This window comes from Lissotriton vulgaris, chromosome 2_1 (assembly GCF_964263255.1).
Source record: "Lissotriton vulgaris chromosome 2_1, aLisVul1.2, whole genome shotgun sequence".
NCBI lineage: Eukaryota > Metazoa > Chordata > Amphibia > Caudata > Salamandridae > Lissotriton > Lissotriton vulgaris.
The window spans coordinates 1,993,044,753-1,993,070,786 of record NC_141687.1 but is presented as its reverse complement, the minus strand read 5'-3'; the positions used below and the strand labels follow the sequence as shown (position 1 = coordinate 1,993,070,786).

The following is a 26,034-nucleotide window of genomic DNA, read 5'->3' as shown; positions in this document are numbered from 1 at the left end:
GAAAGAAGGTGGGCAAAGTGAATGTTTGATCTTCTTCAGCACTCTGGACAGAAGAATACCAACGTGCAGAACTGCTGACATTATGTGTTCTCTTTGGTGGCCAATAGATCTAAGCAAGGCTCTCCCCATTGCTGAAAGAGACCTTGCACCACCTCCGAGTGAAGACGCCATTCATGATCCATCATGCACCTGTGGCTGAGTTTGTCTGCCCTGACGTTCAGGGAACCAGCCCGGTGTTGAACCACCAGAGATATGCCATGATGTTCCAGCCATGTCCAGAGGCGGAGGGCATCCTGACATAGGGTCCACGACCCCACCCACCTTGTTTGATGCAGTACCACATAGCGGTGGTGTTGTCCCTGAGCACCTGCACTACTCTTACCCGGACAGAGCAAAGGAATGCTTTGAGTGCAAGACGATTCGCCCAAAATGTCCAGAAGGTTGATGTGGAGCCCGGACTCCGCTGGAGACCAGAGGCCTCAGATATCCGCCTACCCCATGTGGCCCCCCATCCCAGAAGTGATGCATCGCTCACCACCATGTACTCTGGTTGAGGAAGGGAGAGGGATCTGCCGTCGACCCAATCCTGGTTCGTTAGCGACCACTTTAATTAGTATGCAGTGCCCTCCGAGATCTGGATGCAAAAGGACAGGTTCCCCTGATGTTGTGCCCAGTGGAACTTCAGGTCCCATTGCAGAGCCTGCATATGCCATCTGGCATGGTCCACCAGCAGGATGTCATCAGGCCCAGAAGCAGGAAGGCCATCCTGACAGAAAACCGGGATAGAGGCTGAAAGATCGGAATCATAGCCCGAATATCCCGGACTCGCTGTTTAGGAGGATAGATCCCAAACTGAGTAGTGTCCAGAACCGCTCCGATGAAGAGAGGCATCTGAGAGGGAGTCAGGTGTGACTTCGGCATGTTGATGTAAAACCCCAGCGAATGCAGGAGGTCGGCCGTAGGCTGGAGGAGGGAGATATCAGCCAGTCGGCGAGATAGGGGAAGACTGGAACCCCTGATCTACGCAGATGAGCTGCGACCACCGCCATCACTTTCGTGGCCAGCCGAGGGGCGCTGGTACGGCCAAAGGGGAGCACAGTAAATTGAAAGTGCTTGAACCGCAGGTAACGCCGGTGGGCCAGCAGGATGGGGATGTGAAAATAAGAATCCTGCAAGTCCAATGCTACCATCCAGCCTCCAGTGTCTAGGGCAGACAGGACCGGAGCTTACGTCAACATTTTGAACTTCTCCTTCTAGAGGAAGCGGTTGACATTCATGAGATCCAAGATAGGCCGCAGGCATTTGTCCTTCTTGGACACCAGAAAGTAGTGGGAATAGCAACCACGACCTACTGCTGGGACAGAAACTCGCTCAATGGCTCCCTTGGCCAAGAGTGATGAAACTTTTTTGGGGGAGAAGGGCCAGATGATCATCCGACATGCGATGGTACGGAGGCGGCATGGCGGGAGGGGTAGTCTTGAAGGGGAGGGAGTAGCCCCTTCAGACTATTTTCAAGACCCACCTGTCCGATGTGATGGTGCACCATCAAGTCTCAGAAGCCACAAAGCACCTTAAATTGTCCATCACCTCGAACAGCGAAGAAGGCGAAAGCAATGGCATACACACAGCACAGTAACAGAGGGGGAAATGCTAGAACCCGAGATATTGTACGGAGCCAGGCAGATCTTGTGAGCAGCACCACAGCAATCACAGGACCCTCTTAATCCAGCATGGCAACACAATGGTGGTTCCCACGTCCCTGGCCACACTAGGGCAGAACAGCTTGCGCCCGCCCGTGGCTCTGGGCGGGACGTGGCAGGCAAAAGGCAGACTGCGCAGGGCGGGTGGTGGAGAGGCCCAAGGACCTGGCCGTAGCCCGAGAGTCCTTAAAGCGCTCCAGCACGTTGTCTGCCTTGTCGCCAAACAGGCAACGGCGATCAAAGTGCATGTACATAAGAGTGGATTGGACATCCCCCGAAAAACCAGTCGACCTATGGTAAACTTTGCTGCGTCTCTTCCTGCGGCAACTGCCCAAGAGAGTATGGCCCGGGCCTCCTCAGGAAACTGAGGCAGCACTTGCGCAACTGTGTCCCACACGGAGTGGGTGCAATGGCCCAATAGACATGTGGGGTTTACAGTCCGCAGTCCCTAGCTCGAGGAAGAAAACATATCCTTCCCAAGATGGTCCAGCTTTTTGGATTCCCTATCAGGTAGAGTGGTAGGGAATGCGCCCTTGGAGGTGGAGGCTTGGACCAACAAGCTCTCAGGGGTGGGGCTGTTGGGAGAGGAAAGTGGAGTTGCCAGGGGCCGGGCAGTGGAGTCAGGCAATCATCCTATCCACAGGAGCCCCTGTGTTGGTGCCCAAAAGGATGTCAGTTAGGGCTTCATTAAACGGCAGCAGGGGCCCCGAAAAGCTCACTGCCGGTTGGAGCACCTCTGTCAGGAGGTTAGTCCTAACTGCCACCGTAGGTAGCTCGAGGTGGAGACCCTCGGCCGCCCTACGCAGTACTGTGTACGATGCTTCCTCCTCCTCTGTTGCCACGGTAGGAGACAACATGCCAAGGTCTGGTGAGTTAACCCTGTTCCTCTCTCCAGTCTGGTTCATAACCTAACTGGTCGGTTAATGGGTCTCCAGACCCCTCCCAGCCCTCCTCACTCTCCTCTGGCTGCCAGTCTGGTCTCAAAAAGCCGGGGTATAACAGGGGCACAAAAGTACCCATAGGCGCCGGATCCGGCGTCGGTCAACGCCAGTCCGGCTCTGTGTGTACCACGAGGAGGAGGCCAGGGTCGGCATCGGCTGGGGTCAGCTGACGCAGGTTGTGGACGTGGTGCCGGTGGATTCGTGGCTGGGGGAGGTATCAGAAGGTCGACCGGCACCGATCTAGATCCAGGCCTGGATCCAAAGGGGCCTGCGGTGCCTCCAGCCGAGTCCGCGGGGCCCGATAGTGCGCTGGCGGAGTCGGGCTGTCCAAAGATGGCATGCACTGCTTTGTAAAACTGATCAAGCTGGGCAAGGGTCGCTCCAGGTCCCGGAACAGGAGGGAAGCCGAGATTCGGCTCTTCGGGCTCTGCACACGGAACGGCATGAGGGGCACTACCCGCTTCCCTCGTAGAGTAGGCCGCCGGGCGGGGAGATGTCGAAGAGTGACTATGTTTCTTCAACGACTTCTTGTGCTTCGACTTACCTGACCCCGAGTGCAAAGACTTGGATCAAGAGTGATGATGGCACTGCGATCAGTCCCTCGACCTCAAACGTGACCGGGAACTCTAATAGAAGCTTTCGGGACTGCTACCGCAAAGACTTCATAATTTTGGTCCGGCAGTCGGAGAACGACTTGGGCTCGTGGTCGCGCTCCAGGCAGAAAAGACACATGCGGTGCGGATCTGTCACCGACATCAGCCGGCTACAGGAAGAGCAAGCCTTGAAGCTGGGCATCCCTTGTGCACCAGGAGTTGATGGACTCAAAAAACCATGTCGAAAACGGTCAAGAAAAAGTTAGTCAAAAAAGTGACTGGGGATTACCGGTCTCTCCGGATCTGCACTTGCTGGCACGGAAAAAGAAATAACTGATATCAGGGCGTAAGGTAGTCGTCTATGTAGCTACCGCGATGTCATACCAGCGACCACTATGCCAACAACAAATGCGGAGTCAACCAACGTCACCTTCCGGCGTGCAGGGGTACTGCTGATGAAAATATTTCCGGATCCAGTCTGATGCCTGGGCGTAATTCTAAGGTAAGGAATCTATAACGAACTGTTTCTTTCAGATATGAAAATTAGACACCCCATATGAACTGAACCAAGGGGGTATGTTGGCCTCGATTTTGTTTTTCATATATATGTGTAGCGGACGCTGTAGTAGGATTAAGTGTGGTCCTATATTTTGCCCCAAATTCCAGTAATGTTTTATGCCCATGAGACTCTTTTATTGGGCATGACGCCTGTCGGCCTGCAGAGACAACTGGATCAATTTGCTGAGTATAGCAAGTCCAATTGTTTTTAAATAAATATGGCTAAGAATAAGGTAATGGTTTTCACAAAAGGGTAGGGACAGAAGAGAAGGATCAAGTGGTGGTTAAATGGAGTCCCTGTAGAAGAGGTAAAAGAATATTGCCATTGCGCCCTTCTTTTTAGATATAATCTTAAATTTACGTCACATATAGATATACAGGAAGGGAAGGTTAAGGCCATTGCAGGAGCATTATTTAGGATGGATGTTGTACTGGGACATGAATCCATCGAAGTACTTAGAGAGAGATACAATGCAAAAATAGTTAGTTTGCTGCAGTACAGGTGTGAGGTTTTGCCCATAAGATATTTAAGAAGAAAAGAAATCATTAAAAACAATGTCTTGAAGAAATGGTTGGGCCTACCTAGTGGAACTGTGAATAGTGTACTGAGGCTTGAACTGGGCCTAACAAACGTTTTATTTAAATACAAGCAACAGCTCCTTATTTACTGGCTGGGTTTTCTTAAAGTGGTGTGTCATCCGCTGCAGAACTGCTTCAAGACGTCATTTGATGCATCATACAGCCTGTCATAAATGCGTTCAATTACAGCAATAAAATATTGGTTTTCGGAACTACCCAAAAGCATCATTTTAAGCTCTTACACAAGTATGTTATTTACTTGCTGAAGTGCGTTTGACTTTGAATGCAGACAAGTGTGAGTTCCATAAAACAAAGCTATACTTCTTTGGCCATATCTTTTTTTGGTGGGAGTAGGACATTAGATCCTGCTAAAGTACAAGAACTGTCAAAAGCTGATCCCTGACCACGCTCTTTCCTTGATATATACAACACGTTGCCACTGTGAGTGACCCATTGAGAGACTGGATGAAAAAGATGGTTTCATTTCATTGGTCACATGCATGTGAGAAAAGTGTTAGCAAAATCAATGAGAATGCTACTGAAATAGAATACTCAATCCTAAACTTCATACAGAGGTTGTTGTTCACTCTAGTCTAATCTGGTCAGGCGCTACCCTTGCACAGCACAGTAGACACCCGTATGCTGGAAGACACATTGTGGCAAATGCAAGCAGTAATCTGCCCCAAACAGAAAGTGCGTACCCACAACCAGAAAAAGAACATTTAGCCATGGTATGGGCTTGTGAACATTTCCATGTACTCTTGAATGGAAAACCTATTACGATGGTAAATGATTAGCAAACGTTATGGACCATATTTGGCAATTCAAAGGCCAAAATGCATCCTTGCATTGAACGACAGACTGCAGTTACAAAAGTGTAACTATACTATTGTGCACCATCCAGGGAAAGATCTGGACCCTGCTTTTCAAGAGGGCCTATACAAGGTCACAGTACTCCATCCAAGATGGCTGAGGCTTATATTAATTTCACTGTAAACACACCAGCTGCCATTTCATTAGCCCAGAATGTCACTACCACAAGTCATGGTAGTGACATGTTAAATTTGAAGGATACAATTCTATGTCAGGACCGGAGGCGAGGATTATGCTCCTATCTCTCTTTGCTTTATTCCAATTATTTGCACAGCAGCTTTTAATGAAACCAACAATAAACTACATTTCCCATAACACTAGGGAAGAAAAACGACAGTCTCTCTTAAGTCATTTAACAGTTTCCATGCAGGTCTTCCACAAAACATGATGCAACTTCCTGCACTTCCTCTTTCATCGCTGCTCAGTAGCTAGAGATAAGTGCTTTTCTTTCTCAGTTATTGTGGCTTGTGTTGTGGTGACGGGGGATCATTTTGGGGTAATCGTTTTGCCTTTCAAATTCCCTAAGCACCGCGGGAGCGCCCGTGCGCTCCTTACGCGGTGTCCCATTACCGTAGTTGAGGACCGCGGTGCGGTCCTCCGGCCGCCAGAGGCCGCTGTGGGGGCATCGCAACTTGGGTCCCGGAGCGCGTTCTGACAGCAGATGACATTAGACGCGCTCCGGTCCCCTTGAGTGTTCGCGCCCGGTCGCCTGATATCGCCCAGTGAATCTGGGTCAGTACAACCTTTTCCCCTGCTTTGAACGCCGGCTCTGCGGGTAGGTAGCGGTGCGGTGCACCGAGGGCTCAGCCCCATCACGCCCGAGTTTTACGGTCGGGTACGTAGAGATGTGGGAGCCTTGGCAGAAGGCCCATGAGGACACCGTGTCAGGTGGCAGTTTTCTCCTGGGAGGTGTGGGGAGCGTGGTGGCCCGAGGCTGGGAAGCCGTAAACGTGTGCCTCTGGCCATCTTTCACTGCCGGGAAACCCTCAGCCCCAAAAGTTTGCCGCATTAGCGGGGCAGTGCTCCTGGTTCCTTGTAGATTGGGGATTGGTCTTTGTGTGTCATATACAGTGTAGTGTCAGGTACTCACGTGGGTGGACATGGAGCAAGAATATTATGAGGAGGAAGACTCCCTTCAATACCTCCAATGGGACGATGACTTTTACACCAAGGTTGACGATTCTATCCATAAGGCAGTGTCAGACCTTATGACGCCTATGGAACAGCGTCTGGCGGACAAGATTGAGAAGCTTTGCGCTAAAATGGGGAACCCCCTCCCTGCGACCCCGGTCCCCTCCGGGAGCTCATGACAGGTCACAGACGGTCAGGGTCCACCCCCTCCGAAGAAGTGCGACAGGGAGGTGGACTCGGACGCCCTGAGCGTCTCAAACAGGCGTTTCTAGAACATTCGCCCCCCATCTTACCTCCACAGGACCCCTCGCCTGTAGGTGACGACCCGCCGCCTCCGTCCCCCGGGACGCAGCAAGGAGATTCCCCAGACGAGTCGGATGAGGAAGCGGGCTCGTCAAGGTCGTGGCGACCAGCAGCATCCTCGGACCCCCCCAAACCGCGATTGCTGATATGTTGGACCCGGATGATATTGTTCATCCTCGCTCTGCGGAATGGGTGCCCGCCGAGAAAGCGGCCTTATACCTGGCTTCTAGGCTCCGCAAACCTTTGGAGAATGAGGCACGGAGCAGACTGTGAGCGGTGTGCCCAAGGCCCTCGTTAGACGGCAAGGTGTCGACTACCCCAGAGATTGAGAGTAAAATGGCAATGTTCTTGGCCAAGTTCATTAGGGATCCCAAGAAGGGGATAGATCGTTCCTGGCGTTCCTGTCAGGACAAGCTATTAGATGCCGTTGGTCCACTCGTTAACATCCTAGACATGGCGGAAGACGGTCACGTTTCTGGTTCTTTGATTGATCCCGAGGTCCTGTCCGCCAGGGCGCAGCGGGCGGTCTGTTTTGTAGGCAACGCCAACTGCGCTTTCTCAACGGAGAGACGGAGGTCTCTGTTGATCAAGGTCGACCCCAAACTTGGGAGACTTGGCAGGTTCCAAAGCGGGGGTCTCGGCTCAGGGAGGGCTCTTTGGTGAGCCGTTTATAAAAGAATTGGGGAAGTTCGTGGCTACGTTCACGTCCCTCGACAAGGCCCAAGCGAATATAAAGAGGGTTTTCACGCCGCGGGTTTTCCGCGGGGTCGGGCGGGATAGGAGCCGTCTGCCCGGCCGTGGCTAAAACCAGCAGCCCCAAGGGAGGGGGCAAGGCTCCGGGCGCGGACAATATCAATCCGACCAGCGCTTATCCAACTTTTACCCGACAAGAGGCCAGCGGTTCCGGGGACGCGGCTAAAGAGGACACAACGGTAATTCCAACGGTGAGTGTCTTGCCTGCTGCACGACTGCAAGTTGGGGGCAAGCTGGCGCAGTTCTTCCCCGCTTGGGAAGCTCTGACAGGGGATGCTCGGGTACTCTAGACAGTCAGAGGGTTTCAGATAGAGTTTTATGGGTTCCCTCAGCAGGTGCAACCCCCTCGGCCAATTGTGTTCAGTGCAGCAGACGCAGCGTTAATAGACGAGGAGGTAAGAGAGTTGCTCCGCAAAGGAGCGGTGTGTCCCACAGCAATCTGTTTCTAGTGGACAAGACCGATGGAGGGCGGAGACCCGTGATCAACCTCCGGGAGTTCAACGAGTGGTTGGTGTACAGACACTTCAAAATGGAGGGCATTCATTTGCTCTGGGATGTTCTCCAACCACTCGATTGGATGGTATCTGAAGGACGCGTACTTGGTGGTGCCGATCTTTCCTCCTCACAGGCGGTTCCTCCAGTTTCTCTGGAGGGGGCAGGCTTACGAGTTCCAGTGTCTTTCTTTCGGCCTCTCCTCGGCCCGTGGTGTTTTACCAAGGTTCTCAAACCGGTGGTGGAATACTTGAGGACTCGCAGAGTCCGCTTGATCGTCTACTTGGACGACTTGCTTCTCCTAGTCCAGTGTCCTTCCCAGTTGCAAAGCCATCTCCAGATGGCGGTGACGCTGCTGCAGTCACTAGGGTTTTTTATCAACGAGAAGAAGTCTCTCCTGGTTCCAACTCGGAAGGCCACCTTCCTGGGGTTCGTTATAGACCCCACTGCTGCCACCCTCAGTTTACCCTCCAGGAAGGTGGCGAAGATTCGTCACGAGATCCGTCAGACCTTGGCCAAGCAGAGAACTTCTCTGCGGCAGATTGCTCGTTTGGTGGGCCTCTTTTCCGCTTCAATTCAAGCAATCTTTCCGGGGCTGTTACACTATTGCCCCCCACAACGGCTAAAAGCTCAACACCTCAGGAAAGGTCTCACGTACTCACAAGTGGTTTCCTTGACGGAGGAGGCGCGCGAGGAGCTAGAGTGGTGGCTCTCCCACATGGAAGCATGGGAGGGCGATTTTTGGCTCAGCATCGGACTTGGTGATAGAGTCAGACGCCAGCCGAGCGGGCTGGGGAGCGCGGTGTGGAGAGTTTTCCACCGGCGGCGCTTGGTCTCCACAAGAGCAGCTGCTTCACATCAATTGTCTGGAGCTCCTGGCGGGTTCCTTTGCCGTCCAGTGTTGGACCAAGGACCGCGTCCAAGCTTCGGTCCTCTTGAAAATGGAAAATGTGTGGGCGGTCTGGTACATAAACCACCTGGGAGGTACTCGGTCCAAAGCATTGGCCAATATGGCAAAACAGTTTTGGGAGTTCTGTCTTGCGCACCAAATTTCGGTGACAGCGGTATACCTTCCGGGGAAGGAGAACCTCGTGGCGGATTGGCACTCCCAATACCTTCGGGACGCCAGTGTTTGGAAGCTGGACCCGTGATTTTCCAATACCTGCAAGAGAGGTGGAGTCCGTTCTCTGTCGTCCTCTCTGCGTGTCGTCTAGATCGGCAGCTTCCCCGGTTCTTCAGTTGGAGACCAGATCCTCTGGCAGTAGCATGCTATGCGTTCCGCCAGGATTGGACAAGGGAGAGGGGTTATGCCTTCCCTACGTTCTCCATGATAACAAGGGTAACAGCCCAGGTTCGCAGGCAAAGAGCGGCCGTGGTTCTGATAACCCCATGTTGGAGGTCTCAAGTGTGGTTTCCGGTTCTTCTGGGACTTTCTTGGGATTTTCCAATCCGACTCCTCCCAACTCACCGTCTCCTGCTGAGTCCGGAGGGGTGTCCCCACCGTCTGGTGGAGGACAGATCCCTGCAACTCTTAGCATGGCGTATTACAGGCAACGTTGGAGATTGCCAGGCTTTTCGGGCCATGCTGAGTTCTTGCTGTCCAAAGCCTGGGCGGACAGTACTTCGAAACTATATAAATCAGCTTGGACACGATGTGTATGCTGGTGTTTACGACGGGAAGTGGATCCCGTGGTCGCAGATCTGATCCATGTGCTGAATTATTTGGCAGGGCAAGCCCAGAAGGGCTTGGCCTATAGGTCGATTAATGCGGTTCGGCCTGCAATTTCCGCAGGGCATGCGCCAGTGGAGGGAGCACCCTTGGGGGAACATCCTTTTGTGTGTAAACTGCTACGAGGCATTCGGTTGTCCCTTTCGCCAGAGGCCCCGTTATTCGGCTATCTGGGATGTCAACCTGGTTCTGAATCTATTGTTGTCATGGCAACCTAACAGGTTTCTTTCACGTAAAGAATTGTCGGCCAAATTGGCCATGTTGTTGTGTCTGGTGTCTTGTAGGAGAGTGTCTGATGTTCGTGCTTTAGACATCACGGCTAGAGTTTTTTCCCCGGATGGGGTGACTTTTACAGTAAGTAGACGGACCAAGTCAAACACGCGCACAATTCCCTATCCTGCATTTGTGGAGTCTCCTAAGCTGTGTGTAGTGCAATGCTTGAAAGCTTATGAGGAAGCTACGGAGGAAGTTCGTCCCCCGGGCGAACGACAACTCCTTATTGCCCTTAAGAAGCCTTTTAAGGTGGTTTCCTCGCCCACTATCGCCCGTTGGGTACGGTGGGTAATGCAGGAGGCAGGTATTAATACACAAGCTTTTGGTGCGCATTCCACTAGGTGTGCGATGGCTTCCAAGGCATTCAACCTTGGAGTGCGTTTGGAAGATCTGATGAGAGCAGCGGATTGGTCGTCGGACTCAACCTTTAAACGGTTTTATTTTAAGCCGCTGCTGAGTTTGGCGCAAGTGGTGGCGAGTAAGCTTTGAAGAAGCATAATCCTCGCCTCCCGTCCTGACATAGAATAGAAATTTGCCTAGCCTACGAGAAGGTAAGTTTCAATTCTATTAAGGACGCGAAGGCGAGGATTATCCCACCCAGCAAGCACGTGGGTTGCTATCCCTCGCCGTACTTGGTGTAAGTAATCTTGTTTTGTGATTGAATATTGTTCACTGTGTCATGCCTGGTGTTCATTTGCGTTTGCTAGATGCTGCTGGTATTTTCATACTGATTTCTCAAATAGTTACTGGCGCCATAAGTAATTGGTGTGGTTTCTTTTAGGGAATGACCAGACGAAGCAGAGTGCCTAACCTTGGGGGAGCTCCTCCAGCGAAGAAAGAGGAAGTGCAGGAAGTTGCATCATGTTTTGTGGAAGACCTGCATGGAAACTGTTAAAGGACTTAAGAGAGACTGTAGTTTTTCTTCCCTAGTGTTATGGGAAATGTAGTTTATTGTTGGTTTCATTAAAAGCTGCTGTGCAAAAAATTGGAATAAAGCGAAGAGAGATATGAGCATAATCCATGCCTCCGCGTCCTTAATAGAATTGAAACTTACCTTCTCGTAGGCTAGGCAAATTTCTATTACACATCAGTCATGGAACCAACACCCTCAACAGCTCACCAGTTATGGTAAATATAATTTTTTTTTAAAAATCAACGATGAAGTGTCCATAATTCAGGAAGGAGTTATACTACGAGGGTCGAGAATTCCGATTCCAGAGAGTCCGTGACAGAAAATAGTTGAAATGGTTCATGAAGGACATCTTGGAATCGCTGTCACAAAACAAGCTCTCAGATACAGAGTCTGGGTTCCGTATCTTGATGACAGGGTTGAACAGGAATTAAAGGCCTGTCATCTATGTAACTGCCTCTCTACAAAAACTACTCACCACAGAGAGAACATGTCAGAACTCCCAAAGCATGCATGGGAGAGTATAGCCATTGACTTTGTTAGTCCACTCTACAATGGACATCGTCTGCTGGTAATTATGGATGAATACTTCAGATTTCCATTAATTGAAGATCTTTCAACTGCTATCAAGAACCAGTCATTGGAAAACTAGATGGCATCTAAGCAACATTGGGTTTTGCAGCCGTAGTGAAGTCTGACAATGGTCCACCTTTCAATAGTCGAGAGTTAAAAATTTCTTGGAGAATTTGAATATACAGATATCATGAGAACAAACCTTTGTGGCTGCAGGCCAACCGACTTGTTGAGCGTTTTATGAGCACACTAAAGAAAGCAGTGAAGCATGCTAAGCTTGATTTGAAAACTGTGTTGAATTCTACTTTGAGAGCTTATTGTTAAACGCCCCACTTGACCACATGTGAAAGTCCTGCAGCACTGATGTTCCGGACAGCAATGGATCCAAAGTTATCTCAAGTGAAAAATCAGAGAAAGAAAGATGAGACAGTAACTCAGGAGAACAAATTGGTTAACAAATGTAAGATGAAAGTGCATGCTGACAAAAGACTACATGTGAAAAACATTATCTTTAAGAAAGGAGATTCAGTGCTCGCGCCACAAATGCGGAGAAGAAGATTTGATGCTCTATTTGATGCATAACCTTTTCAAGTGCTGTCTACTAAGGGACAAATGGTGACTGCCCAGTGGCCTGGGAAGTCTATTACCAGAGACTCGTCTCATTTTAGTCCTTTAACAAATTGTTCATCAGATCCAACTTCAGAAGGCGAGACTGCGTCTGAAACAGCAGTGACTGTAGTTGCCTCTACACCGTTGAAGCAGATCCTGGACATTGGTGATGACACTTCCTAGTTTCCCAGAACAAGATCAGGTCGAACATTTAAAGCACCAAAAAGATTGATTGAAACGATTTCATTGTATATGTGTATCTATATATAGTTTGTAAAAAAAATTGCATTTTCTTATTTAATGGAGGGGAAGATAAAGTGTCTAATTAGAAATGAGGGAAACCTTTAGGCTGAAAAAGACTCCGCAGAATTATGACGTAAGTGTTAGAGTAGATGAATAAAGATGTGTAATACTAAGCTCCATGTGTGACGTAGGAGGATGCTACTTTGCATGCATGAGGAAATTCCAAGATGACAGATGTTAATCTTTATGTGGTAAATTAAACAAAAAATATGTGCAAAAGTGTGGTAAAAGAAAGGAGTAGCCTCGTAGCAAATTATAGCAGCTGGGCCCTAATTTTTTTTTTAAACTTTTTTGTTTTCTTAAATGTGACTGGAAACGGCAAGGGCGCACCCAAGGAGCCAATGGAGTTAAGGCTGCTGAACAACAGGAGCAGAAGCAGTTTGGGGTGCAACAGAGGAGAATGAGGTTCAAAAAGTATTTTATAACAGTCAACTGGGGTATGCTATAGAATAGCTGGTGGAGACGGATGATGAGGGAAAGAGCAAGAAAATAGAAAATATATGCACTCTCATGGAGTTCTATAAGAAAAAGAAAAAAGTAATTCCCTGAAGGCAAGCACTGAAAGGACACAGGTTTTCCAATTAGGACACAGTAAAGGAAATTGCTACAGATGAGGAGCAAACAAAAACTAGAGGTCGAATAAAAAGTAGGGAAATGAGACAGACAAGAAAGCCAGGGGCTGACAATTTTATTTTATATATTTCAATGTTTTGGAGACAAAATGTCTATTCAACAGCAGGTGAGGACTTGAACAGCACTAGCAATCGATAATAGCCATAACACAGGCTGGTGTAAGATGTCCTCTAGGGATACCACAAACAGAAGTAGCTCTAATTATAACAAATATATACCTATCAATCATTTACATGACAATGTTTTCTATATGAAATTGCTTTCAGCGCAATGCATACAACAATGTAAATGTATTAGTTGCTATTTTATCGGAAAATCAAACGTTCATAAGCCCTTACGGGTGATTTTATAAATGAGCTTTCCACAAAGCCTATCAACAAATATATGCAAATATTGTGAATTAAAAGAAAAATTTTAATGAAAAAAAAGTTACAATATCTTCTGTTTTGCTCGAGTAAGTCTCACTATTAGAAATTCAAGTAATCAGAAGTCAGATTGACTACATGTATGTTCATTATTGGTGGGAACATTGAGAACCGACGATTTCAGTCACCAGAGTCTTATCTTGAAAAATTAAACAAGTAAATTATCTATGAGAACGTATTATCATTATATTACGCCCCTTCTTTTTAATCCTGTCTTTGGGACGCGGTAATGAAAAATATATCTCTTTAAGGGAACCCTGTAGATTATTTTAACTCACAAATCCCCTCACTTGGCACACAAAAAACACCAGCTAAGTTGTAATTCAGGCGTGGCAGTACATCCGGGTGCACTGTGTATCCTGGGTGGTATCCCGATGATGAAGCATGCCACCGACCAGGTTGGTGTGTGGTTCTTTTAAAAAATAATTAGTTTTCCCACACAAATTAATAATCAGATGGTTAAAATATTGTCTGTATGAGCCCCGGTGCACTTGGCATCCTGGGTGGGAACCCGATGATGAAGTATGCCACCAACTAGGTTGGGGGGTGAGGGTTCTTTTAAAAAACAATACACAACTAAGGACTAATCAGAGTAAATGTCTTAAAACCAAACAACTAATCAAATACGATAATTTGTTATAATTCAACCAATAGTTTACGCCTTTCAAGAAAGAATCCCTCATAGCTAGTGGAGGTTAAGTCCCCACTGGTCGTGGTCCTCATAAAGGGTTTCCCCAACATTATGTGAAGAGGACGTAAACAGGTGAAAGAGTCCGCCGCCATTGACCAACTCCTATTTATACTCTTGCTTAAAAAGAACCGCCAAAAAATACCAATGTCTCCGACCCGGAAACTGTTCCAGACAAAGATCTCTTGCCGCTCCGGGTTGCTAGAGAGACTAACAATTGTCTTACATGTGGCCATTTTGAGCCTCCTATCAACCTAACTTATGACAATTACAGGTTGATCAGACAATTCCAAACATAAGCATAAGAGTTACAAATTTATTGCAGGACTGGTCAATTTCATGTTCCTAGGGCATTCTTCTACTCCAAGAGATAACAGGGTTAGATACCCTTGTTCCCAAGATGTGTTGGGACTAACTAATGCATTGTTGTAGAAGAGAAATTGCACTTCCTTCTTTAGTTATAACAGCGGAAGTGGTCTCAACGCTCGTGGTAGCATACTAGGTGGAAAGCAGCTAAATTAGATTATGTACCCATTCTGCATACTGTCACATGACCATTTGTCTTTTGTTATCCTCCCACACAAACGGAAGTGATTAAAATTGTTCCCTTATTGTGGCAGAAAAAAGGATTCTCTGTTTTAACAGTGGATTCTTTTTTGCAGCATTGAAGGAGTGAACCTTGTTCAGCTACCGATGGGTTTTTACAAAAAAAAATGTGAGAACATTTTTGGCCTCTAAAAAAGACTAAAACCTGCATTTTAATTACACTCCTCCTTCTTTATCTTAGGACTTCGGGTCTTCACTAAATTCTTAATTATTTGGATCTCATTGTAGACATGAAAATCGAACAGGAAAGGCCAATTTCTTCTGAAAATTTAAACCAGAGCAAAAAGATCCTTATGCACCGGTCTAAATTAATCATGTCTTCCTTTAGGATCGTTCGGTAGTCACTTCTGTACTTCCTAATAAGTAGCTGCACAAACAAGTGTGTTGAATCCAATGTGACGCTGTAATAGCACCCCTAAAGGAAAGAGGAACAACTGTTTACCTAGAGGATCAATTTTTGATACATCACTCCACTCTCTTTTTTCAGAGGAGATGAAGATGTGCAACCTAAAATGTTATAGAGCTTCTGTGCAGTTTAAATAAGTAGTCAGTTTGTAGTAGAAGTGCCCCAAAGGAAGAAAGAAACATATTCTGATGGTCTAATTTAGGGAATAGGGACTCATTTTCTGGTTCATTATGCCTAATATGTAGGGCCATTAGGTAAAATCACTTGGCTGGGCATAACCTGGAGCCACTGATCTTAACCTTCATTTACTTGGCTACTCCTGACTGTGTTTTCTTTTCTGTTTAGTAGGCCATTCATGTTGTTCGCTTTTTTGGCATGTGTGCCTGTGTTTGTTAGCTCTAATGGTTGGGAGGGAGCATGTCCACCAGAGATAGGCAGAAGCTACTCAGCTGAGGACTGTGCAGGTTGTAAAAGAGGCCTAATGGTTTCCATAACTTAGCACTTGACATGAGCATATAAAATATTGACATGGATAGTATCAACACAAATTCAACATTAAGATTTCCCCCGCAGAGAAAGGAAGCTTGTCACAGAATAGGAACCCACTGTTGGATCCCCCGAAGCTAACCACAAATTAGATCAGTGGTGAAATGAGGACTGATCAGGTAAATACAAGGGGCTAGTCAGTCCCGGTTACCACCAGAGCAGAAGAGGGGGATTTCTACTTTCATGTCCTTCTGGACCAGGTAAGGTACTGCCCCATGTTTTGTCCTCCGGTAAAATCTATTTCTGCCTCTAAGCCTAAGAAATGGGAACTGTAAGCAGATGTTGCACTTTTTCAGGGAGTTGGAGTACTGAATGCAGGTATCAAAATATCTCACCCATCATTCCAACACTTCTTTCACCCACAAGGGCATGGGTCAAAAAGTGATAACGCTGTGTCTTATAGAGCAGAAAGAGGAGAGAAAAGACTTTGGTTAAAAGGGTGAAACAAGTCACTTTTCTTTTGACTGATGGTATCCAAGGCAAGCCTACATGAAAAGAGCGGGAGTGAAAACTAACTCTTCACCCACCCTTCCACTCCAACAATAACTAAGACTCCAGTTAAAAGTAGCCTCTGAAAGGGATTGTTCTATTTGGAGAAGGGTCTGAGTGCGCTGGAAATAATTAAACTGCTGCATTAACTCTGCAAGGCATGATGGGCCAGAGCTTTGTCAGTAATTTCTATAATTCTAGTGCCAGTCTTCACCCTGATGATAGCCTAACAACTTATTACTCAGTTTTAAAAGATGCTTTTATGGTGGTAGTTTTCAGTTAACAGTTGAAGGATGTGTCCTAAATTGCTGCATTTTGTTTTAAGTAACAAAGAAAAAAGAGATATAATTCAGTTTCTAAAGTGTATACCTTAATTGCTTAAATTTAATTTCAAAGGTAGAAAATGTGTTAAAGCGATATTGAATGTGCACAGAGATATTATAGCGTTTATGGATATAAGAGAGAAAACGCATGATGGAGAACTATATTTCTTTAATTGAGAACATCTTCAGAATTTACACTGCACGTGGGTACTTAAGAGTCGAGTAAGGCAACATGATGTTATTACTGAGCTGAAAACTTAAGATGAGGACACACGCGGGCTGGGGAGCAAGTGAGCACTGCAGGCAGTTAGGCAGCATGTACAGAGAGGCAGCACTAAGCTACACGCTGTGCGCTCACATCTCCTAAACTGCGCTAGTGCCTCCATACGTACAGCCACAGGGCAGTCACTCCACGACATACCCGGAAAACTGGGTGTGGGACGGCTGTGTTGGACTTGTGGAATACAGCACTGGTCGAAAGATAACAGACGTAGACTTCTTCTTTGTTTACCATGATTCTTAAAAAAAGGGCACAGAAAAGCCTTATAATTTGCACTCTCCAGAAGGGTTGTTTGCCCTTAAGATGCTAATAGATGTTCTCAATTCAAGTTGAGGCGGGACCTTTTCTTGTGATGTCAGTTTCTGTTACAGCCGTATATAAATAGGCATTCCCAAGTGAAATGTGTGACAAAGAGCATTCGTCAATGCTGGAAGGAAAAAAACAGGAAATGGAAGAGGAGTGCACAGGACAAGAGAGATAAATAGGAAAGGGTGGAGGAGGCAGAGTGGGTAATAAGATACCTGCAGTAATGAGGGCACAGAAGGGAATCTTCGTCGGAGTGACAGTCGCTGCACTGGCATGGTTCTCATCCTTCCTCAGCGACCGCTACTTCCAGGTCTTCAGGGGAGATGTGGTCTCCTCCAGACTACCTCTGGGATGTGGGGTTCCACAGGGCTCGGCCTTAAGTCCGACGCGCTATAATATTTATATGAGGCCGTTGGCGGAGACTATCCATCCATTTGGCATCAAGATCGTTATCTATGCACACGATCGATACCCAATTAGTGGTATCACTCCAACACGATAAGGGTCCGTCCAATACTATAGCTCCTTGCCTTGAATAGGTAGCCAGATTGATGGAGCACTCCTACCTTCACCTCAACGGGGACAAGACAGAGATTATGCTGCTGGGAAATCCATCACCTGCTGTCTCCGTCCCCGTGTGGCCGCCATGTCTAGGTCCTGCACCATCTCCAAAGCCACAAATAAAGAGCTTGGGCATCTGGCTCGACAGCGCCCTCAACTTTGTGCTTCAGGCCACCACGTTCTCATCAATCTGCTATGGATTGATGAGAATGCTTCGCAAAATTATTCCCCTCCTTCCATTTGAGGCTAGAAGGATAATGGTCCAAGCCCTCATATTGTCCCGCCTGGACTATGGAAATATTCTGTATTTGGGAGCCCCTCAGTCCACAATAATAAACTACAAGTAGTTCAGAACTGTGCAGCAGGGATGCTTCAGCAGGTTCCACGTCGGCAATCAGCAAGGCTAGCACTGCGACAGTTACACTGGCTACCAATTGCTGCCAGGATACAATTCAAGGCTATGTGCGTGGCATATAAAGCCATGTGGAAGACCAGCCCACCCATCCTACACCCTCTATTAACACCTTATCTGCCGCCTAGGACTCTACGCTCTAGCTCCTTATATTTGGCCACCATTAAGAAAATAAGGAAGGGGGGGGGAGGAGCCAAGATGGCGACCTGAGCGGACGTGCAGCCTTCGGCTCCGGCGGCCCCGGAATCCCGCACCACAATCCTGACTGCTCCGTTAACCAGTTTTCATCTCGAAAGGTGCGGGAAACGGAGCTGATGCCACCGGTGTTCCGCCGGCCTCTCCACCCGCCCGGATTCGGAAGTTACGGACCGACTCGCCCTGGCCCGGGACCCAGCTTGCTCCGCAGTACACTGCGGACCTCACGTCCCCTGACACAGCCGATCCGCTGCGGGGGTGGTGCGACTGGACGGCGCTCCCTTGTTGGGGCACGGACTGGGCACTGCCTGCCGCTAGGGAACATTGTGCACGCTCTGGGCTGAACAGTGACGGAGGGAAGAGGTGTCTGACCGGCGGGCCCTTTGTTCTCGGCCGCCATGCTCCTGCTCCGTTCTACTCGTCCCTCTGACCGATGACGGCGAGCCCCACCAGGCTCTGCTTGCCTCACCACGCAACTGTCGGCCTTCAGGCTGTATTTCAGATCGGGCGGAATATCGCTAGCCCGGGGATTGCTAACTGCTGCATGATCGCGTCCCGCGACCCCCTCCTTCCCCCCCCCACAGCACCTCGTTGGGTAGAGGACAAGATGGCGATGCCGGTGACTCGCCACTGTGAGGAAAACTACGCATCCTCCCCACGAAGCGGCGAGCTCGTCGATGCGAAGGGGGCCGGAGCACATTCTTCCCTCAGGCGTGCAAGAATGGGGACACTACAGCCCGAATTCACCCTTGCAGACGTGTTAGCAACCCTGGGTGAGTTGAGATCGGCGATGAAGAGCAGCTATAGCGCGCTGGGGGTACGACTCGATGTTTGCGCCCAAGCTCTCAGCCAGGAGCAGGGGAATTGTCTCCTACAAAATTCCGGACTGGAGCTTTTGCAGTCTACCGCCGCAACATTGCCTCGAAGGGACACAGTGGATGCTACAGTAACCATTGCTGTGGCGGGTAGCGGATTGTTGCCACTTAACAGTTCAGTCGTCGCAACAGTGTTTCCCCCTGGCTCCATGCTTAACTGTGTGCAACTATTCGAGATGTCGAGGATATGGCTACCAGCGTCCTGCCCTCCTGTTTCTTCACCAGCATACTTGTCACGGACTCTGATTGCTCTGCTTTGTGACTTTTGCGGCTTGAACACGCCAGAGAGGACTGAGACCGAGGGAGATTCCTTTCCTGGGGCCAGACGCCATTTTTTCTGTGCCTATGCACCTCCCCCCTCCTCCGGGCGGCCATTTTCTCTCGTCCTCCTGGACTGCTCTGGACTACCAAGTAGAAGGGGTGAGAGGCCGAGTCCCAGATCGGGCCAGGGCTAGGAGATTTTCTTTTGTTTCACAGCCGGGCGGGTGGGTGGAGGCAGGGTGGACCTTGATTTTGGCCTGTTTTATCACGGACTGTGCATTGACTCTCCCTAATTGATTGATTATTGTTGCTCTACTTGATGGTGCTATTGGGGCGGGGAATGCTTATTGGGCCGGTGGAGTCCGCATGTGTGTATAAATGGCCCTCCTCCCGGATTTCTTTTGTAGGAGTCCAGGGATGGATTTCTGTTCCTACTCCCTATATCACTGGATTATGCTCTTTTACTTTCACTTTCTCTTTTGCTTCCTCTTCTTCCTCTTTTCTCTTCTCTTGCTATATTTCGGGTTTATGGGGCGACAGACACTCTGCTAGGGGGGGGGGGGGGGGGGCAGGCCATAGCCTCTGCATGTGTGTAGGGTGGGGGGTTAATTTTTAGTTCATGTTTTTTTCTATGGTGCCTTTCTTTGTTCTTTTATAATTTTTCCTTCTTTCTTTGGCCCGTGCTAGGCATACTGGGGGATGGGTGGCGGCGCAGATGTAGGTGGGTTGTTGAGGCAGCTTTCTTGTGGTAAGAATAATTTGTGGCCATCCTCTGGTCGGGACTTGCATGTCGCGAATCGAACTGCTTGGTACTGATCTTTCTTGTCAAGTCCCACCTACATGGACCTCGTTCTTCTTCTTTTAATTGTTTAAGTACGGAGTAACACGACCTGATCTTAATAGTCGCACAAAAATTTAAAATTAACCTGCATTGCTCCTGTGCCAAGGTATCGCGGCACTTTCCAATCTGTTTTTTGCACAGCAACTACTGCTAAGCTGTATTACCTTGTCGCCGTATTGCATGCACTAGTGCTACATGAGAGTTCGTGGCCGGCCGGACGGTTGTGGGCCCGTATTTGTACTGTTTTTGTGCACAATAAAGGTTTTCAAAAATTAAAAAAAAAAAAAAAAAGAAAATAAGGAAGGTGAGATGGGGAGGACGCTCCTTTTCATTCACTTACTGTTAAGTTATGGAACTCCCTTCCCCAAGCTATGCGGAGTAACAACAATCTGCTGACCTTTCGCAAGCTATTAAAAACACACCTGTTTGGAATGCTTCCCTAGCTGTGCGGACTGATGTGATTCTGCTTTCTTTTCCATAAGCGCTACGAGGCCTCCGGGTAGTTAGGAGCTATAGAAATACTCTTCAATTCAATCTCCACAAAATGTCATAAAACACATGAGAATTAGGTAGTGAGAAAAAAAATGTAGTTGATAAAGGGTAATGGAGAATGAGTAGTAAACACTAGAGCGACAATTGAAAAAGGGGAAATTTAAAGTGACGAACATGAGAAGGGAAGGTACATTAAAGGGAAAAGAATCTATGCAATCCTTCTAGAAAAAGAAACAAATAACATTAGACAGTTTCGGAAAAAGGGAAACTATAAATAGGTTTCTACTAAATGGTGCTTTCCATTTATCTTTATATATTTTTTAAGTTAAATAGGTTAGGTTAAAAAAAATCCCAATTGATATCCTAGGGCTAGAAAATGTTATGCTATCCGAAACAGCTGTTCTAGATTTAGGCTTCACAATGTTTTGTACTGGTCCATAGTTTATATTCATTATCCTAAATCAATAAAAAAAGAGGAGTATACAAAAATTCACGATCTATGAACACTTTTGGAATATTTTACTTACACAAAGCAAAATGACCCTGGTAGATGGGTCACAAGTGCTAACCTAGTCTACCACTCATCACTATTAAATGAGCAAGTGAAAATTCAGAGTTGGTAAAAAGGCTGTTTGCATGTGGAAAAAAACCATAAAGAAACATACATCACAGACACTTCCTGATTTATTAGCCAAAAATACACCACCATGCCCCAGCCTGATCATTCACGTTTATAGGTCTCTGTAGGGTGTGGGTACGTGTACTAGAGAAAAAGCCACAACTTCCTTTATGTGCTCCGCAATATTCGTCTGAAACAATGAAAAAACACTGGGACAAACCATAAATTAATATTAGATCTTAGAACTATCCCAAAGCAATTAGCATAATTGACGTGAGTTTTATGGAAGGGGCCAATCCTTTTATAAATTAATTTAGTGTGGAGCAGAACTAATAAGCTGACAGTGATGTAGGAATAAGATTGGCACAGTATTTAAAGTTCAGGCGTCATGCCCTTCAGGACAATTGCACCTGGAATCCACATCTCTGAGCGTCAAGGATACAAACTGGGGCTTACTTCTATTTAATGTTAAAAATGTAAAAACATTCTTAGCCCTTTTGTACAAATGTGTTCTACACCACTCTATTTTTTTAAACCATTTATTCCTCACAACATGGACGATGCTCTGAGGTCAATAAAATGGAGGCACTACCCATGACTGTATCCTAGTTTTAAGCCTAGGGAAAGGCTGTTCCGATGAGAAAAATGGTCTGTACCGGTTTGCATATGATGGGCCCACCCTACAATGGCACAGTGGACTGAACGAAGTGGGCATGGGTGTCCGCAAGGGGGAGGCACTTGCCACCCCCTACTGGATTTTTCACTTGTGTCTGGCATTCATGCAAATCAGCTAAACCTCCAGATGCCAGGTGATTCTCTTCTTTAAGATATTCAGTATTCAGACGTTGCACCTTGGAGCCTATCCCTGTGGGCTGCAGGCCAAATGGAAGAGGGATTATATGGCGCAGCGGCGGAAACGGCAGTACTGACATAAGTTAACATCTCTTCCTTCCCTTGCGCTGATTGGGGGACACTGCAGTGATGTCAGACCGAGTGCGTGTGCTGCCTGGCTTGACTGTGGAGAGATTGCTCTTTTTCATGGCAGCAAAAGGATCAACCACATTCTGGATTGGGCAGCACAACCATCATCCACTGGTGCTCAGTGAACTGACAAGTCCAGTTGCACTCTGTGTGGACAGCAGCATCTTGTGACCGTCACCCAGTGAAGTGAGGAGCAGCACTTTGAAGGACACAAAGTCAGTCCAGACAATAGAGCTAGTCCGAAAGGAGTGTGCAAGGAATGCTCTAGTTTGTAAAAGAACAAAAGGATGCTTTCAGGACTCTGGTGCGTTGTCTGGCATTGACTAGTGATGGAACAAGGGCTCGAATAAAAGAAACTTGCTCGGATGCAATCCTCATATTACTCATAACACTGTATTAATACAGTATTGTAAAAATGAACATGCACCTCAGCAACATGAAGCTTGCCTACGTGTTTTCTAACAAGTAGCCTGAGTGGAAATTAAAATGGCTGTTAACCCGGGAAACTGTACTACGCATGCGTCAAATGCATCTACTTAGAATGAAGCTCTTTCGCTTGGAGGGAAATTTCTGCACTAGGGCAGTCGCATCTAATATGGCTGCTTAAAACCTCACATACTAAGCATCTGCTTCACCGAAACTACAAGCTATTTACTAAGTGCTAATGCGGGGAGAGCTTTTATAAGTAAATGGGATTAGAGTAGAGATAGGTGGTATACAGTGAAATAATTTTATTTTGAAATTAATATGTTTCTTTCTGAACTCTCTAGTAGTTCGTATTTGGGCCTCAGAGTGAAGCAGAAGTCCATGTCACACATGATTTCCGCACAGGCACAGTAATAACCAGCCGGGAAACCATAATGTAGTACTTGAAACCCGTCCAAGGCCATCGTTGAAACATAGCCTGGGAAACTGATGGACATCCTGAAAGCTGAATGAAGACTAACATCAAATGTGTACATTTGCCTGATAAAGATGTGAATATGAGTGGGAAATAAAGCTTGGGAATAAGAATTAAGGGGCGGGAACATTAAACAAAGAACCAAAGAGAATTATTAAACTTAGCATGGTGTGATGATAATCTCCCATTGCCTGTCCAATCAGAAATAGGAGTTTCATAAAGTTGAAACATTATTGGGTGGTACATGAGCAATTAAGGGTATAATTGAGGTAGTTTAATTAGTTAGCGTACATGTAGTAATGCTGAGAGACCGGGATGCTGTCCGAGAGCGGAACGAATGCTGAAGATGAATCCTCATGCAGACTTGGAACTTTAGCTAAATAATTAGAAGAAGATCGCGGAAGAATCGAGGAGGAAGATGGTGTCAGAGAGGGGTGCGACGCAGGCATCTGATCTAGAAGAGGTCACCTATCCTGTTCTGATTCCTGTCCTGAGGTCTTTGTCACCTGATCTTTCCCAGGGCGTCTTTCCAATTCCTTGTCTAAGGGGTTGCTTTTCACACCATTCTAGGTAATTATAAACCTATGTAGTATGTCATTGTACTGCTCTCTCCGTCATCTATTTTCTATGTTCTGTCATTGTGAAAACTAGTTCTAATTTAGGTGACTGATTAATGAAATAATTGATTCTTCTTTTCTTTGTAGAAAATTGAGTTCGTACTGTATTCTTGTTTGGATCACATGAATTAACTAGATAAAACATTTAAACATTTCCTGAGTCTGTGGTTATTTTAAATAAGGTAAGAAATATAAAAATCCAAAGGTCATTTCACCATCAACTAGTTTCAACTAATAGGTCAATTGACCAGAGGAAAGTATTTTTTGATCAGTGAAAGATAAGTGAAGATAGTCAGGTAACTAATCTCATAAAAGGCATTCATAAAAATTTGACCCCAAGTGGTATTTACTAGCCTAAGTGAAAGTGTGTATGTGTGTGTTTATGGGCCCAGGTGAGTATATGGTGTTTGATTACCTGAGGTTGGCAACCCTTTGGATCACTAGTTCAGGGCTTGTTTTAAGAATCAATGGAAATGGAGACATTTCTGACTCATGAAAAAAGTGGTCAATCTAGAAAAGAATTCACCGATGGAATTACTTTCACTATAGAGATAGCATGGTGGAGGAAATATCACATGTGTAATTTCCATGTTATACTGTCTGGTTTTTCTCTGTAGTGCCAGTAAACCAGCTGTTTAGCATTGCTTATTCAAACTGTCTGATGTACTCCCGACCTCTTTCAGACTTTTAGCAGACTCAGATGCAGTAGTAAAGAGCACACAAGTGGCTGTAGCACTGGTGAGAGGTTCCCTACTGCAGCTGTGCTCTGCATGTCAATGGCCAATAGGACCCATATCATTGCGTCCGGAAGTTCTGACATGCCAATGTAAGCATCACTTGTGTTTAAAGTTGCTGCAGCTTTCAAAGGCCTTCTAGACCATTACGATTTAGAAAAGGGCGTTATTGTTACAAGTAATCTCTTTATACTCCATGACATGACTCCATTAGTAATCTCAAAACTTGACAGCTGCGTATTGAGATGACATCAACATGCGCAGTGATGACGGCGCAGAAGATAGATGACATTAAAATGATACCTCCCCTGAAATAATTCCTGCGAACACCAATGGCAATGGGTTGAAATGCTACCTACAGTGATGCTTGTGGATTTGATCATCTGTAAGTATTCCGCACATCACCGTTGAGTGTCTAGTAATAAGCCTGTTACAAAACGTAAAGCTGGTGTGGCATGCCTCGTGGGTTGATTTTCATTGACCTCTACAACTTGCAGTGTCATCTACATTTGCTGTTACAGATTGTATTTATTAGCATGAAAATTACTCAATAGGTTTAATTTCTTGTTATTTTGTAGCAAATTCCCTTATGCATATAGGCCTGCAGTCAGTGCTTAGTTTTATTAATAAATGAGTGCCGGTGCCCAAAGTTCTGATCAGGTCCAGCAGGCGGTGCAAGTAAATATTGCTGCGCCGAATACCAAGGTTGCATAGTCTCATGCCTCTTTAATCCACTAACAAACACTCCCTGCCCCTTTATCTTTTCTTCCAGGTTCCTGATTTCTCCCTTTGTGACGGTTCTTCAGTCTTTATCTGCCTCTATCTTTTTACTTTGTGTGTTTACCCTATCTGGCTCTATATCAATGTCTGATGAGGAAAAATAAGTGCCGGTCACCAAAAATGATTGCCGGTGGGCTTCACCGGATACACGTAAGCATTGCCTGCAGTTTCATATAAGTCTGCAGGACACTTGATATCTCATCTGATCAGCAATTTTCTTGACAATTAATGCAAGAGCGTTCTCCTTTCTTTTGCAGTTTTTCTGAATGCGAGATGAGTAAATAATTGAAATCACAATGGTGGATACAATTTAGGTGTGCTCTTCAATCACCGAAGGATTAGTTCAAAACCACTCAACGGTTATGTAAACCGCGTAGGGCCATTGCAAGCATACAGTATAACACTAGGCGGTGCAACAGCATCCATGAATTATTTAGGCAGGAAGGCACGAAAGGGATTGAGTTTTATTTCCTATTCACTAATACTCACCTAGAGAGATCTACAGACATCAATGCTGAAATCGGAGTATTGTAACCAGTGTGTCCATGAGGTGCTTGTTTTACCAGCACACAACTTTTTGACATCACTCTGGACCTTATTACGTTAACCAGCCTACCATAGGTCGTCGGTTCAAACCACAGGACTTGGATTCGTCCACCCAATGGGCGGTCGGAAACATCAATTTCCTAATGACAGCTTGTGCGGTGGGCGGAAAGGCCTGCAGCACAAGCTGCCAGTGGGAA

The 26,034-nt window shown here is 46.7% G+C and overlaps 1 protein-coding gene and 1 pseudogene across 6 annotated transcripts in view; one reads left to right on the top strand and one right to left on the bottom strand.

Moving 5' to 3' along the window:
- CRTC3 (CREB regulated transcription coactivator 3) overlaps positions 1-26,034 on the bottom strand; it is a 1,134,508-nt gene that overhangs the window by 111,428 nt on the left and 997,046 nt on the right. The window lies entirely within an intron of this gene.
- On the top strand, positions 3,135-12,200 carry LOC147733622 (uncharacterized; annotated as a pseudogene).